Source organism: Nematolebias whitei, chromosome 9 (assembly GCF_014905685.2).
Source record: "Nematolebias whitei isolate Nwh7 chromosome 9, NemWhi1, whole genome shotgun sequence".
Lineage (NCBI taxonomy): Eukaryota > Metazoa > Chordata > Actinopteri > Cyprinodontiformes > Rivulidae > Nematolebias > Nematolebias whitei.
In genome coordinates this window covers 27,456,323-27,473,329 of record NC_056506.1, presented here as the reverse complement: position 1 = coordinate 27,473,329, position 17,007 = coordinate 27,456,323, and positions in this window count along the sequence as shown.

Below are 17,007 nucleotides of genomic sequence, written 5' to 3'. Positions count from 1 at the left end.
AGGTGTAAATGTCTGTGATGGTGGGGAGACTGACTCCAACATCTTCTGTGCAGCCTTCACCACTCTCTGCAAAGCTTTTCTTTCTGCAGCTGTGCAGCCTCCATGCCACATGTTGATGCTGGAGCACAGGATGCTCTCCACTGCACACCTGTAGAAGGAGGTGAGGACTGAGCTTCCCAGACCAGCTCACCTCAGCTGTCTGAAGAAGTAGAGTCTCTGATGAGCTTTCTTGATCAGGCTGGTGGTGTTGTTGCCCCAGCTGAGGTTGTTATTCATGTGTACACCCAAGTACTTGTAGCTGGAGACCACTTCCACCGCAGATCCTCTTATGTGTAGGTGTGTTTGTTCCTTCTGAAGTCCACAATCATCTCCTTTGTCTTCTTCAAATTGATGTGAAGGTTATTCTCTTTGCGCCAGCTCACCAGGTGTTCCACTTTCTGCCTGTAGCTGAATTCTACAGATACTGAGATCAAATTTGACATGGTAGTAGCTGAGAGTCATTCACAAAACATGCTCCAAGCACTAACTGATCATGTGAGATATTGCAGTTTTGCCTAACAGCTAAACCTTTTTCATTGGCTCAGTTGGTAGAGCTGTTGCCTCTCAGCGAGAAGGTCACTGGTTCAAATCCTGGTCCAAGACCTTTCTGGGTGGAGTTTGCATGTTCTCTCTGTGCATGAGTGGGTTTTCCCTGTGGGCTCTGTTTTCCTCCCACAGACCAAAAACATGCATGTTAGACTGATTGGTAACTCTAAATTGTCCCTAGGTGTGAGTGAAGGAGTGAATGGTTATCTCGTTTGTCTCCATGTGTCCCTGTGATGGACTGGAGATCTGTCCAGGGTGTCCCCCGCCTCTTGCACAGTGATGGCTGGACATGGGCACCAGCGACTCCTCACGACCCGAAAATGACGAGGTGGGTAAAGGATGGATGGATGGAGGAAGATCACTTTGGTTTAAAACTATGACCTGACAGGTGGCGGTGACGCCAAGTTCAAATTAAGTTTATTGTCATTCTCAACACATGTGGTACATGAGGTGGAACGAAATTATGTACTCAGGGTCCCAGTTACACCCAAAAATAGCAAAAATATAAAGTATAAACAGAAACATTATATAAGGATCTAAGATATATGCTCATCAAACGCCAAACGCTACGCTGAAAGATGAAAGATATACGCTAAATGCTAATAATATAAAACAACATGACGTAACAACAGCAGCCCAATGTGCATTTATTCAAGGAATCCTAGACACTGCTGTTAACTTTTGTTGTGTCAGAGCACCATTTGGTGTAAAACTGGATGCTTGTGTGGCCCGAGGCAGCTCAGGTGAGAGCCATCGGGCCTCATTCATTTTCCTTATCCAAATTTTCCCAGCAGCCCTGCGGTCCGGGTAAATTTCCAACACTGAAGCACCTGAGAGCAACAACAGATAATATAATTCTTCCACCCAAACACAAATGTGCAAACTCACACGTGAACAAAAACACACACTGGTTTCTACGCCGCCCCTCCCCTCCCCCACCACCTTCCTCCCCTAGGCTTTGCTGTAAAACAACAGGGGAATCCGCCGTAGTGACACTGCACTTGCCTGGTAATTTTCCACACATAACCTAAAGTATGAGTGTTGCAAAATGTGTTTGGATTGACGTTGCTCATTCGTGGCCTCACATTCCTTATAGTCGAGGCAGACCTCTTTTAGCAAGGCTGTTTTGTTCGCTTTTACTGACTGTGAACCTGGATACTGATCAATGTCTAAAGTTTTCCACTCTCCATATCACAACAAGCATTTTTATTAACAAGGGGCAGGCGCAAGGCAGGTTGTGAAAGCCTTCAAGTGATGAAATATTGCAAAACAAGGAAGAAACATCAAATTTCATAGATTAGAATCATGAGCACAATAAAGTTTAAAGCCCAGAGTTCTTTGAAGTAATTCATATTGCCCACCTGCCTTTCATGCCAGAGTTTCATACTATTATCTTCTATTAACAATTAAGGCGCTTTAGCAGTTTTGGTCAAACCTTACAAAAAATACATCATGTGCAATCATGTGCTATGTTGCAAAATCTCCATGATCTGTTGAGGTTTGGAAAAACGACCACACCACATTTTATCAGAACATCTGCGCTAAGTTGGAGCCAATGTTGTTTGTGCTAATGTGATTCAGCTGTGTCAGCCAAATGGTGCTGACTTGTAGATAAATGATTAATTTTTTAATCTTTGTTCAGTGGATCATTAAATATTTTTCTAACAGACAGACTCCACTAGTTAATGCTAAAGTTTTCATCAAATGTAATGGGAAGCACATGGACTATGTGTTGTGAATATCTCTCATCTACAACCACACCAAATGCTAGCTCAGTATGTGTAATAACTCAAGTTCAAGTAAGTTTTATTATCATTCGCATCACATGTGGTACATGAGGTGGAACGAAATTCTGTACTCAGGGTCCCAGTTACATCCAACAATAGCAAAAAACATGAAATGTAAAAAGAAATGGTGAATATATGAACTAAGAATACGCTAAACACTGATAGTACGAAAACAATACGCCAAACAACAGCAGCACGAACATGAGTCTGTGTAAGCAGGTGAGTACGAATGAACACAGCAGCATGAAATAAATCAGCAGCATGAGATCAGCAGCATGGATAATCAGCAGCACATATCACCAATCAAAGTGGCATTACAGTGATTTTTTTCAAGTAAGAGTACCACTGACTGCAGCTCCTCATCCAAGATGGCCACTAATTAACACCAGCTGCCGGCCATCACCCTGATAAGGCTGCAGTCCAGTGTTACTCTTCGCTGGACCATTAGCCAACAATGGTATTTGTGCCTCCGGCCTCTACATTTACTACTCGTGAATCTACTCACCAGTTCTCTCTTGTCTCTAGTGATCCAGTCTCCTTAGTCCTGGTATCCCTCGGTCCTGTTCTGGTTCTCCTTGTGCCTCATCCTGGTTCTCCTCCTGCCTCGTCTTGGTTCTCCTCGTGCCTCGTCCTGGTTCTCCTCATGCCTCGTCCTGGTTCTCCTCGTGCCTCGTCCTGGTTCTCCTCGTGCCTTGCCTTCCACCAGTTGCCAGCCTCCTCGGTCCTGCCTGACAACTTGGCTTTCTCATCCTCTGGAGCTCTCCCTTTGGAAATGGAGTTGAACTCTCGCACCTCCTCAAACCTGTAAGAGAAAAACCTCATCAGAACTAAATCTTACCTGATCCATCCTGCCTCCAGAGGAACAACTGTACCTTTGTACACTGTATATAATAAACACTGTCACGTTTGCATTACCTGAGTCTGTCTCGTTCCGGGTCTCAAACAACTCTGGGTTCCCCGAGTCATAACATTTTCCTTTTCACAGTGAAAATCCTGATCAGGGATTGATGAATCTAACAGCTCAGGGTAGAAGCTGTTCCTCAGTCCATAATGACTGAATTTAAAAAAAGCTTAAAGACTTTTCTTTTTAAGCAAGCCTATTCTGCCTCCACATGATTGTATCATTGATTTTAGTTGATTGTATCATTGATTTTAGTTGATTTTATCACAGATTTTAGTTGATTTTATCGCTGATTTTAGTTGCACTCTGTAGCACTTTGAGATTTTTGTTAATGAAAAGTGTGTTACAAATTAAATTCATTATTATTATTATTATAGCCACTTTTGTCTTTTCTAAGATCAGCCGACTGTGGCGGCCATCTTGAATCAAGTCGACTCTAAAAGTTCATCAGTTGAGGATGTACATTCAATGAGTACTTTCTGAGAGGTTTGTTTAAAAAGTGGAACGATGGGTCATGAAGTATTTTAGTAACAGACACACACACGATTATCCACCTTTGCTTTTGTCAGCGGTTAATAACAAGACTGGGATGATAAGACTTCAAGAAAGAAAACATGAAGGCAATGAAAAGATGGCGGCCTCTTCTTGTTCGGGTGTTGCTGTCTCTCTGTAAGAACCGTACGGGAAGAAATGTTTGAAAAGCTGTGTGTGCTGTTCTCACACGCCCTCACACATAGAGCTCCTAATGTTCAGAAAGAGAGCTCCTTGATGCTCAGTCTGTACTTAAACACAACTGACGAGACGTTTCTGTGTCTGCATGCAACAAAGCCTTCTTTCATTCAATCCCCCTCCACCCCTAGATTCTTTCAGGTCTGACACGAGGACACGAATCGTTGTCCTCAGAAGACCTCGGAGCAGCGAAACGATCCAGATAAACTATCTATATTTGGTCGGTGTGTTTATTTGCTTGGGAAAACTGTCTGTGCAGCTAATTCAGCTTTGAAGTTAATAATTTGTACATTTGTTACAGCTGGATTAAGATCTTTGTTTTCATTGTTGCCATGAACTATTTGAAGTCAGCAGAATCTGTCAGCATAATATCTCAGGACCCACCAGATAGATTTTAATCAAACTTTTTATAAACAATCACTGGGTATAGATTTACAACAGATTACTTTTTGAAGTCAGCTATATTCAAGATGGCCGCCACAGCCAACTGACATTAAAAAAAGCCATAATTAAATAAATGTTATGAATGTTGTGCTAAATTGTTGGGTAGTAGTAGCTGAGAGTCATCCTCATACATCAAATTTAATCGATGTGGAAGATTTTTGCTTAAAACTTTAGCAATAATTGTTAGTGCAACCCGTTTTGTCTGTTAGCAAAATATCCTATGAACCACATGATGGATCTTAAAGAAAACTTCAGAAAGTAATTGTTTGTCTATAACTGATTAACTTTTGGAAGAAACTCAACTCAAATCTTGGCCAGAGCTAATCAACATTATCCAAAACAAGAATGGCTATAATTTACTCAATTAAAAAATATATATATTGAGCTTAAATTTGATGTGGTGGTAACCGTGAGTAACTCTCCACACATATTCTGATGGCTATCACATCACTCAAGAACCCACTTACAAAAGGGGGCCAAATTTAAAACCTTTTTCAAACTAAGGGTCAATTTCAGAACAATTTCTATATTTAGTCAAGTTAGATATCAAACATCTTTTCTTGGTTGCAGGTTCCTCAACAAGAGTTTGATTGGTCTCATTTGACGTTCTCTGTTGCACTTTTGACATCATAATCAAAGATTACTGAAAAAAATAAAGTGATAAAAGTATTTTACATTTACAATAACATCTTGGGGGCCAGGTAAGATGTCAACGAGGGCCACATTTGGCCCCCGGGCCTTGAGTTCGACACATATGAATTAGAGAAAATAAAAACAGATAATTGGGTAATCTTTTAAAGTATTTTCTGAGCGACATAGCAATAAATTTGATGTTGAGCACTCATGAACTATTAAAGACAATGTTACTTGCATGCCCTTTGTTGTGGTGAGTCAAGGTTAAAGATAAGTTTAACATTAAAATAAAATAGTAACCCTGCATGGTGGCTCATGGATCTGAGGTTTCTAGTGTTTGGATGAGCATCAGAGATGTCAGAGAAGGAAAACATGTTTCTGTTGAGGCCAAAACAGCCTGGTCTCATCAAAGAGACATACTTCACATCAAAATGTCATGTCACATGTCAATATTTCTGTTTGTTTTGCATTGGACTGCACACCATCCGCTGTAAAGAGACTGGATCCTGCAGCCTGCTGTGAGGAACTACACAACCTAACAGGAAAGAACACAAGCTTGTAGTTTATATATAGCATTACTAACATGGCTCGCATTAAATGAAGGAATGCATATTACTGCACTTGCTACGTTCATGCCAAAGGTGACATACAGTAAGATCGTCTTATGCCAAGAAATGTATGGTTTTGGTCAAATTTTAAAAAGAATACAATAGCACACTCAGAATATATCCATCCATCCATCCGTCCATCATCTTCCGCTTGTTTCGAAGTTGGGCAGCAGCTAAAGCAGGAGGACCAGACATCTCTTTCCACAGCCACCTCTTCCAGCTGGACGGATCCCAAGGCATTCCCAGGCCAACTGAGAATCGTAGTCTCTCCAGCGTGTCCTGGGTCTTCCCCGGGGTCTCCTCCTAGTTGGACATACCTGAAGCACCTCCCTAGGGAGGCGCCCAGGGAGCATCCTTACTAGATGCCCGAACCACCTCAACTGACTCCTCTTGATGTGGAGGAGCAGCGGTTCTACTCCGAGTCTCTCCCTGATAACTGAACTTCTCATCCTGTCTCTAAGGGAGAGTCCAGCTACCCTGTGGAGGAAACTCATTTCAACCGCCTGTATCCACGATCTCGTTCTTTTGGTCATTACCCAGAGTTCATGACCATAGATGAGGGTAGGAACGTAGACTGACTGGTAAACAAAGAGCTTTGCCTTACAGCTCAGCTCCCTCTTCACTACAACAGACCAGTACAGAGTCCACAATACTTCAGACGCTTCACCAATCCGTCAGTCTCACGCTCCATTCTTCCCTCACTCGTGAACAAATCTCTGAGATACTTGAACTCCTCCACTTGAGGCAGAAACTCACCTTTGACCTGAAGAGAGAAATCCACACTTTTCTGACTGAGGACTCAGGTACAGTGCTAAGGTTTGGTGCAGTAGAAGCTGAGACTCGTCCTCAATGCACACTAGTGCTAATATGTCTGGCAAGATCTGGCAATGGTGCAAAAGAGTGCAAATAACTTCTTTAAGGTTTGATCAAAAGACTAACTCTGTCCTTGTTGAAGGCATTTTTTAAATTTAAAACTTTGTTTATTCGACACATACTAAAACATGGACGTGCACAACTTAAAATGGCAGAGCATGCAAAAAATACCACAGGATGACCTCCAAGCTGTTTCGAGTTGTCGCCACTTTATTTGCACATTTTAGCAAGTTAAATAACAGATATCTGAGGGGCAAACATAGTCAAAACATCTACATGAGATAAAAAATAATAATCTGTGCTGAAGATTCTTTTAATCTGAGCGGGACAGCATTGGTCAGTTTGACACACTGTAGTTGAACATGTGGGTCAGCTAAAGTTCAGCAGATATGGGACGTACCACCTGCAGTTTAAATATACACTTCTCACTGAGGCCCCTACAACTCCAGTAAAGCAGGTCAAAGGTCACCGCTCACAGAGACTCATATGGAGGGGTCTAATTTGTGCTTTACAGTGAGCAACCTGAACAGCAACAACAACACTGAACTCTGTGCCATAAATGGATCAACTCTGCGAGCGCTCAGTGTCCACACCATCCTGCACCGTAGTTCATGATGCACATCTTACAAACTTCTACTTTGTGCCAGTTTAATCCATCATGCTGCTTAATGTATCAAAACGTGCAGCCCTATCAGACGGATTGAGCTATGAATTTTGTTTTTAGTACCTTTTATATTTTTCAAAATGTTAAACTTTAATAAAACTAAAATTCCCCACATATCGGTAAGTTCATACATTTTTTGTTGTGTCCTTTTTTGTGTCCCTTTGCGTTCATTTATGTCATTTATGAGCATCTTTGTTGTCTTTTTAAATGTCCTTTATGAAGCTTTTTGCACGGTTTTGTCTCTGTTTTGTTACAGTTACATTGTTTGATATGATCATGTGATAACATGTATGTTTGGCGTGTAAACTGCATCCTATATATGTTCAGTTCCTGTAAACAGATAAATCTTGAGTGTTACGCCCCAAATTCAAGTGCATGCTGTCTCTTTCCTCTTCAAAAGGAAAAGGAGGGGTGGGGGTATAGAGTCATATTTTACTGACATGACCTTTGATCCTTGTCAGGGAACCATGTGCCTGGATCATGTTTAGGGACGGGCATGTTGCTATTCATCTGCATGTAGGCTGCTGGTCGGGGGGTGGGGGGGTTGGCACTAGTTAACATGGAGGGCTGCCTCTTTACCCAGCCAAGCAGGAAAGGAGCAGCAACAAATTTGTTCTAGGGTTGGCTGGAAAAACACAACAAGGGTTGTTTTCACGACGCACATGGCATCCTTTAGATGGGCCCTGCGGAGAGATGGCAGAGAAGAGGGGGCTGTTTGGTGAGAAGGGAACAACATGAAGCACATAATCACATGCAAACAACTTTTAAAAATAACTTTTGATTCCACTTTGATGTTGTTGAGTCTTTTTTTATTCTTTTTTTTACAGACAACCTAACTTTTATTCCCGATCTCAGTTTCACGGTCAAACATTGTGAAAGGCGCTCTCTTGATGTGCTTTTACAAAATAAACATGTGATGTAATAGCGATGTCATCATGTTTATCTCAAAGATTAGTCTCAAAGTATATACCGACACACAGACAGCAGGAATCACAGACTGGAGTCTGACTGTTTGGTTGTAAAGAAGAAAGAAGTCCAGACTTATGACAAACTGGGTTTGCGCGCCGATCATTGGACAAAGTGTTGGAATATCTCCACTAAATGTGGATGTTACCAATGTTACAAAAACAGTGAAATTAAAGCAACTTCCACTGGGTTATAATGTTCTGGGTGCATTTTTATTGACAGTGCAATGACAGGAAAAGGAAAGGCCACCCTTGTTGGCTTGTGTATAAGCTTATTTTAACTAAAAACAAAATGGCGAAAAAGCCACAAAACTTATGGAACAATGTCTGAACAGTTGAGACCAAAGTGAAGATATTTACCCATAATGCACATCAACACAAACACTTCATACAGCTGTAAGCATGGTGGTGGAGGACTGATAGTTTGGGCTCCTTGCAGCCATTGAGTCGACCATGAGCTCCTCCGTGGACCAAAGGACTCTGGAGTCAAACGTGAGAGCATCTGTCCAACAGCTGACGCTCATGATGCAACAAAACAACACAGCAGCTAATCTACAACAGAACGGCTGAAAAGGAAAACAAGCAAGGTGTTGCAATGCTCTAATTAAATCCCAGACCTGTCTATAAAAGAAGAGACGAAAACAGAGAGGCATGCATTTATTGTGCAAGCTGAACAAAAAGCACTGTCTGTGCCAGAGTGTCGATAGCTTCTTGTAAAGAAATCTACCACAGGCAGATTCTGTTTCCCAGCTGATGCTCTCGCACGGCAGCAAACCCTCGTAAGAAGCTGAAGATGATCCTCTGATACGAGCGCGCGACATAACTAATCAAATCTGTGCATCCTCCTGGCTGCAAACCCACGACCAAATCAGACGTACAGATTATGGGTTTTGTTTGGTGTGTTTGCCAAAGATTTGCATGCAGCTGAGCAATCGTCACTTCTTATTTAAGCTCGATATCATCGCCTGATGTAAAGGATGTGGAGATGAAACACCCACAGAAACTCCGGCCACTAACGATAACCACAGGGGAAAAACATTGAGGGTGAAAACACCAACTGGAAATAAACTGCTCTGTTGCCATAGCCACCTGAACTGCTATCATTCAGACCTGTTGAGCTGTGCTGCACTTTGAATCATAAAACCAGGTCTGAATTAAAAGAAGAATCTAATTTCTTTCAAAATAAAAGTATTTTTGCGTTGGTTTGCTTGTAACCGTTCCTGTTGTGTGCGACTCCGTTGTTCATGGTGGCGTTTCAGGCAATATTTAAAGTGTCACTAAGATTTATCAGGGGTTTGTTTATGATGAAGGTCTTTGCAGACGTGATTATTTGGACATATTCATGGAAAAGGCAGTAAAATCTGATTACATGCACAACCGAAGCTATGCACCAAATATTATGCGGTTCCGATAAAGACTGAAAAACCGAACTTAACAATCTCGTGGTCTCATATTTCTGTGACCTCCCAACGAAAATAATGTTTATTAACACCCGTGATTTAAAAAAGTAAACACCGAGGGTTTTGCCTGTGTCTGTTAGCAAAATATCTCATTAACCACAAAACAGATTTTAGCGAAATGTGCAGAAAGTTGTCACTGGATGTCCATCTACAACTGATTACTTTTGGAGTTAACCAGGCTCAAGATAACTGCTACATAAGTGACCTTAACAAACACAAAGAAAAGGCTTTAACACAGTCTATTTTGGAGATTCTAACATAAAACTTGTTGGGGTAGTAGCTGAGACTGATAACTAGCATACCATGACATACATGCAGACTGGATCAAATATTTATTAAAAATTTTGACATGAACTATTTGTAATCATCTCTGTCTGTCTGTTAGCAAAATATCTCATGTACCGTCCAACGGATTTGATTGAAACTTTCAGGAAATCTTCACTGGACATATCTGTAGAAGTGTTGAACGTTTTGACTCAATCAAACTCATCATGACCGTCACAGCCAACTAAAGTTAGAAAAGACAAAAATAGCTCTAATTCTGTCATTTTTACAGCTCTTATGCTAAAATTTGTTGTAATTTGTAGCTGTGCGGGATCCGCAACACATACTGCAAGTGCTACTCTTTGCCCAAAATCTCTACTTTAAACTTTAGCATTAACTATGGGAGTCAACCATGTTTGCTGTTAGCAAAATATCTCATGCACCACTGAACAGAATTTGATGGATTTTTCAGAAATAAATCATTGCATGGATAACTCTGGTGAAAAAGATCCAATTCAAGATGGAGCAAACACAGCAAATAAAGCTCCTCCAACACAGAAATGGCTGTAACTCAGCAGACATTATTCATACCTGAGTAAAAATGCATGTGGTGGTAGCTGAGAGTCATTCACAACCCTTAATATTACAATATTGTTTGAGGTTTCAGATAACATTTCAAAGGTTTGACCAAAATGACTGACACATGAGACGATCTCACTTTAAAACTGTGGCATTAAAGACAGAAGCTGCGTGGATTCCTTTAGGGCTAGATCTGTAACTCTGCAGAGAATATACTGTATGTAAAGAGCAGAGGGGAAAGCATCGGCCCTCGTTTTCAACATGTCAGTGTCAGCGAGCTACAGGAAGTGATCATGTGCTTGTTTATCGTGACACTTTCCAACATAATTTAATTCAGGGACAGGATGTCTCCAATGCAGAAAAGTTACGCAAGCATAACAGCATGACTTTAGAATTAGTTTCATGCCCCGTGTGCCCAAAGCAAAGGCAATCTGTACACTGCATTCCTCAAAGTTTAACGCTTTATTAGGCTGCGCGTCTTCTGTACATATAAAGAGGTTAAATAACAATTTACAGAACACACAAAGCAGGTATTGTGAAACGAATAAGATAAGTGTCGTACTGCTTTGTATAAAAGTCCGAAATCGTGTCAGATTGAATAAAGTGGAGAGGAAATCATTTACAACGAGTTAAGGGGATTCAAGAAAATCAAGTCAAGTGCAATTCAATTCAATTCAATTCAGTTTATTTATATAGTGACAAGTCACAACAGGCCGTCTCAGGGCACTGAACAGAAACATTTATATGTAAAAATAATAAGTTAACATTATTTATCTGAGGAGCAGACTGCTTTGAGTTTAACTTCATCACAGAACTCTCATCTTGAGCATGAAGGCGACAGTGGAAAGGAAAAACTCCCTCATGAAGAAGAAACCTTTAGCAGAACCAGGCTCAGGACAAGTGGCCATCTGCTTCGACCGGCTGGGTTTGAGAGGAACAGATACACAATGGCAGGTCAATAATCACATGTTAATATAGAAATAGTTTCAAATGAAAACTATTCAATTTTAACAAATCATTTAAGGAAATGAGGTCAATGTGTCCTCCAGTAGTCTAAGCTTAACACGGCATAACAAGCCAACCCTAACTATAGGATTTATCAAAAAGGAAAGTCTTAATCCCAGTCTTAAAACTGGACAATGTGTCAGCCTCATGGACAGAAACTGGAAGTTGGTTCCACAAGAGAGGAGCTGATAACTGGAAGATCTTCCTCCCATTCTGCTTTTGGAAACTCTAGGGACCGCGAGTAAGCCTGCAGTCTGAGAGTGAAGTGCTCTGTTAGGAAAATATGGAAGAAGATCTCGAATATAAGATGGAGCTAGGTTGTTGAGGGCTTTGTAGGTTAGAGATAAGATTTTGAATTAAATTCTGGACTTGCCAGTGGAATAGAAGCTAAAATTGGATAGAGATGATGTCTCCCACTAACTCCAGTTAAGACTCTGGCAGCAGCACTTTGGATTAACTGAATACTTTTTAAAGACGTTTTTGGACACCCAGGTAATAAACTATTGCAATAGTCCAACAAACAAAGATGATCAGGACCTTCTCATTTCATTTCTTAATGTACTTTTTTCAAGATAGTTCAACAATTTTTTAAGTATGTGGAAAAGATGTGGATTGAATGTCTTACTGGTTGTTATTGATGGGTTAAATATGGGTTAGTTGTTATACTGTATGTATGGATTATACACAAATTTAAGATTATGTAAGTGGTTAAGGAGTGGGAATTTTGAAGAGTTTATACTTCTACCCACTCCCTTGGATATGTTAAACAAAAAGTTCTGATATTATGCTTCATGATGTATTTTTTTTGTTTGTTTTTTTACATATTCAAAAAAATACTAAACTAAACTAAACTAAACTAGATAGCTCTTTAAACGACCTCAGTTATGAGGAAAAAAAAGTTGTTTTTCCTTTTTCTGAAAGGCCTAACAAGCTAACAGCTAGTCCCAACATTTTATTTTGTGTCCCATCAGTATAAGTTGAAATTTCCAAGTTCCAAGTAAAAAATAAATAAATAACTGAAACCCTCTGCAACCCACAAAAGACCAAATACTGACTTGAAAGTTCAAAGGATCCTGACCAGGCCAGAGCTCAGAATCCAATATGGCTGACTTATGAATCACAGGTTGAGATACTTTCAGTAATAAACATGCCACAGAATTTTGCACATCTGTTTAAAATGTTTTAAAAAATATAATAATAATAATAACTTTCAGTAATAAACTTTTTGCAGTTACTAATGTGCATGTTCAAAGTCAGTATTTTGCAATGCATTATGGTCTAGATATGTTCATGTCTACTTCTGGTTTGTGGAAATACATATAGTCTACACAGTGTGATGTTTCAGCTGTGCTCTGCAATCATTCAGACACCTGGCAACTTTGCCTGTTGAGGACATGTCACTGTCACAAGATGAAATACCGGTAAAACTAACTTTTAAATAAGTTTATACATAAAAGTTGTTAAAAAAGCAGGTGTAAAGGACCAAAGGACGAGTGTGAATGCTGACCTTTCATACCAGAAATAGTTACGAATGTATTTGGGCAGTAATACCTGATTTTACACATGCGCAACTGTAAAATGATCAGCTGGGCAATGGTTGCTTTGTGTCTACAGATACCAGAGGACTCTAAACTGACAGCATGGATTTTAATTTATTTTTGTTCTCATTAGTGCTAGTAAATACATAGCTGTTTGTTTAAAAATATATTGTCCAAAAAGGTAAATATATATATATATTTATATTTATATATATCAGGGCTTTGGTTTTGGTGAGTCACTCAGTAATATATGTCATCTTTCTTTGTTGAAATCAGGTCTCTCTTGTAAATGAGTCCTCGAGGCTCAATGGGATTTACCTGTATAAATAAAGGTTGATTGATTGATATATAAGACCCCCAACTGGTCCCTGAGCTTTCTTTAAATAAATGCATATCGCCTGCCGCCTGTCATGCCAAAATTTTAAACTAAAATTATTATTACATGTCAAAATATGACTGAGTTTTGTCCATTTTTTTAATCAAAGTCTTATATATACAAAGTATATATGTATATATACATATATATATATATATATATATATATATATATATTTATATATATATTTATTTATTTATTTGTTTGTTTGTTTATTTATTTATTTATTTATTTATATATAAATAATACACACATGTGAAGAAGAAAAAAAAAGACAATTTAAAAATAACAAACAAACAAACAAACATAAAAACCCGGCAAGAACTTCTCCCACACTGGATCGGCTGTACAGGCCTGCATATGTCCAACAGGTACTGACACACTTTCAGTATAAGACACAAACGGCTGCCAAGTGTCCGAAAACCTCACAACGGATCCCCTCAAAGTATATCTAATCTTTTATAAATTAACATGACAAACAACTTCTCTTGTCGAGTGTTCTGAGGGATGCAGATCCTTCCATCTGCATAAAATAAATCTCCTGGCTAGAAGAGGGCCAAAAACCATCATATTCCTCTCGTACTTGCTGAAGGATGCATCCACAAGAACCACACCAAACAATGACATGAATGGTGACGAGTACACAGCGTTTCCACATATCCCAGAGAAAGTTTCAACAATAGATTACCAATAGCCCCGCAGCTTTGGACAAGTCCAGAATGTGTGTAAGAGCGTAGCTGGAGTTTGTTTACATGGTTACATGCAGGATCCAGTCAGTTTTAATGTTGGACAGCTTGTCTGTGGACCAGTGCACCACCTTGAATTGAATTACAGCGCGTCTCATACAGATAGACGATGAATAAATGTTCTGAATGATCTTTCTCCAAACTGAGTCTGATATGGGTTCTTCCAAGTCCATTTCCCATTTCACTTTAAGAGAGTCCAAACTGGTCTCATGGTACGAACTGAGCAGCGTGCAGATCTTGCTGAGAGCCCCCTTAGCGTCAGACCTGCACTCCAAAATCTTAACCACTAACGTTTTGAGGGGTACAATGAGTTTTGTCCATTTTAATTGAATCTAGTGAATAATGTTTTGCACAATCTTTACGTGCAGAATTGTAAAATCTTGTGCAATCAGTTAGCTCTCAGAGTATGTGTCGAGGGTCACTGTTAGCTACTAACACGCCAACTTACTGAGTTAGTGCCATTTTAATAAGAAGCTATAGGGAAGTTCAGGGCTCCTTTGCTCTGTGCTCCAAAATGACTCTGGGTAAGATAAAGTGGTCCAGAACTTGTGCACAGAATTTGTTATTGAATGTTTTTCCATTAGACGTGTATTGTTGCACAAACTAACAACTGTGACCTGTTTGAAGCTTCAGGCGGGCGCCTCCTGTTGCAGATTAAAGAAGCACTTAGCTTCTGAGTTGTTTAGCCTCATGTAGAAAATACTCAACACCTTTCAGGTTCATGAAGGAGCACGCACACGTTTGGAGGTATGAGATCAGGTTTAGACGAAGAAAGACTTTAAATAAGTGACAGCTCTTTATCGTTTCAAGCAGGGGCGATTCTAGAATCTGACATTTAGGGGTTCTTAGCCCCCCCAGTGCTGACAATGGCTCTTGGCTTGAACAACGTGGTGGCCATTGGCATCAGAAGCATTCATAATGTGTGGGGGACACATAGAATTTTTTTAATAAAGTAGATACCATTCTGGTGTATTTTAACAGGCTGTTAAACATCTACATTTACCTACAGTACATAAGTAAACACTTGATTCAATAACTATTTTACAGAGCACGGCACAACAAGAAGCAGCGCTAAGCTAGCAGTGTGCAATACAGATGTGCTAGCTAAGATACTAGCGTAGCGCTCTGCTTTACATTACACGAGGTCGGCCGCAGGGCTTTATCCATCATTTACATTTTCACATATCCAGTAGAAAAAATTGGAATTTCAGTATACCCACTTAAAAGTACCCAATGACACACGCCCATGTCACGTATCACGGGCAATGATACATGACGCTCATGTCACCGTCAACACATCTGGAACATTTTATAGACACACTGAGTTGGTTCAAGCCGTTTTTTTTGCATAATTAATACTTCTGTACTTACTACTTAATAAGATTAATTAGATTAATAAGAATAACATGTTTTGCTTTGATACTGTTTTATGAGTTCTATAACCTGTTTTTAATACAAAGTCAACTATTGTACAAAGTTTGTTGTACATTTATTCAAATTAAAGCATCAGAGAAATTTTGAAATGTTCAATATGCTTAAAAATCAAAATAAATTAATGATTATATTGTACTAAGAGGTGTACTTTGGTTTCTGAGCACCCACTACAAAAATGTAGACTACACCACTGCTTGTGGCTTGAAGAAATTTAGAAATCAGCTTCAGAGACAAAAAGAATTGCATGTGAGAACCAGAGGTGTGGAAAAATAATAAAAGAAAACAAATTATTCCTTTCTTAAAAGAATGCATATCACCCACCGCCATTCATGGCTGACTAAAATCATTTTTGATGAAAAGAATGGAGTTTTAGGTTTTATCGATGGTCACTGATAAATGATGTTATGCGTGAGCATTTAGTGATTGAAGTATGTGTTGAGAAGGACTCTCAGCTACTACCACATCAAATTTTAGCTCAGTGTCTGTAAAACTGACTGAATTACAGCCGGTTGTGTGATCGCTAAGGTTTATTAGCTGTGGCGGCCATTTTTAAATGGCTTGGCCACAAACGTGAATCAGTTGTAGATGTTCATCAAATGATCATTTTCTGAAAGTTTTATTAAAATCTGTTCAGTAGTCCTTGTGATATTTTGCTAACAGACGCAGAGCACAGTAGTTGTAAAGTTTAAAGCAAAGATCTCATGCAGTGAGTAGAGCTCAGAGAACATGTTCTGGATGAATCTCGGCTACTACCACACCCAGTATCTGTAGAAGTGATTCGGTTATATAAACTTTTATGTCTGCAAAGGTTGATTAGCTGCGGCAGTCATTTTAAATCAGATTGACTCAAAAGGTTAATCACTTGTACCTGTACATGTAATGAATACTTTCTTAAAGTTTCAGCAAGATTCATCCACTAGTTCATGAGATATTTTGCTAACAGACGGATGAAGCGCACAGACACGTTCAAAAACATTATCGCCTCCGGCGGCGGGTGATAAAGATGGCGACGGCGCGGCGTTAATTCTGAGAATTTCGACGTGTGACTTTCCAACAACTTCAACACGACTCTGTACGAAGAAACACCCCACGGGGGTAATAATAACTCGGTCAGCTGACCTTGCACTTGGGCCATACCACTACCGAGGGAGCCATGAAGAAAAGACAAATAATTGTTTATTGTGTAATGTTCACGCAAACATCACATTAACATAAAAGATGTGTTTAAAGCTCGGGACACGGGTTTTAGTTTACTGAACAGTGCCGGCTCTGTAACTAAGAAGCCGTTCGCCGGCGGGAGACCCCCCCGCCCCGGACACAATGGTACAGTCCACTGTTGAAATTCCGAGAATTGAGCTACGGAGTTTCTTAGAACTGGATTCTCAGAACTGGTGATGCTCAGAGTTTCGAGGAAAC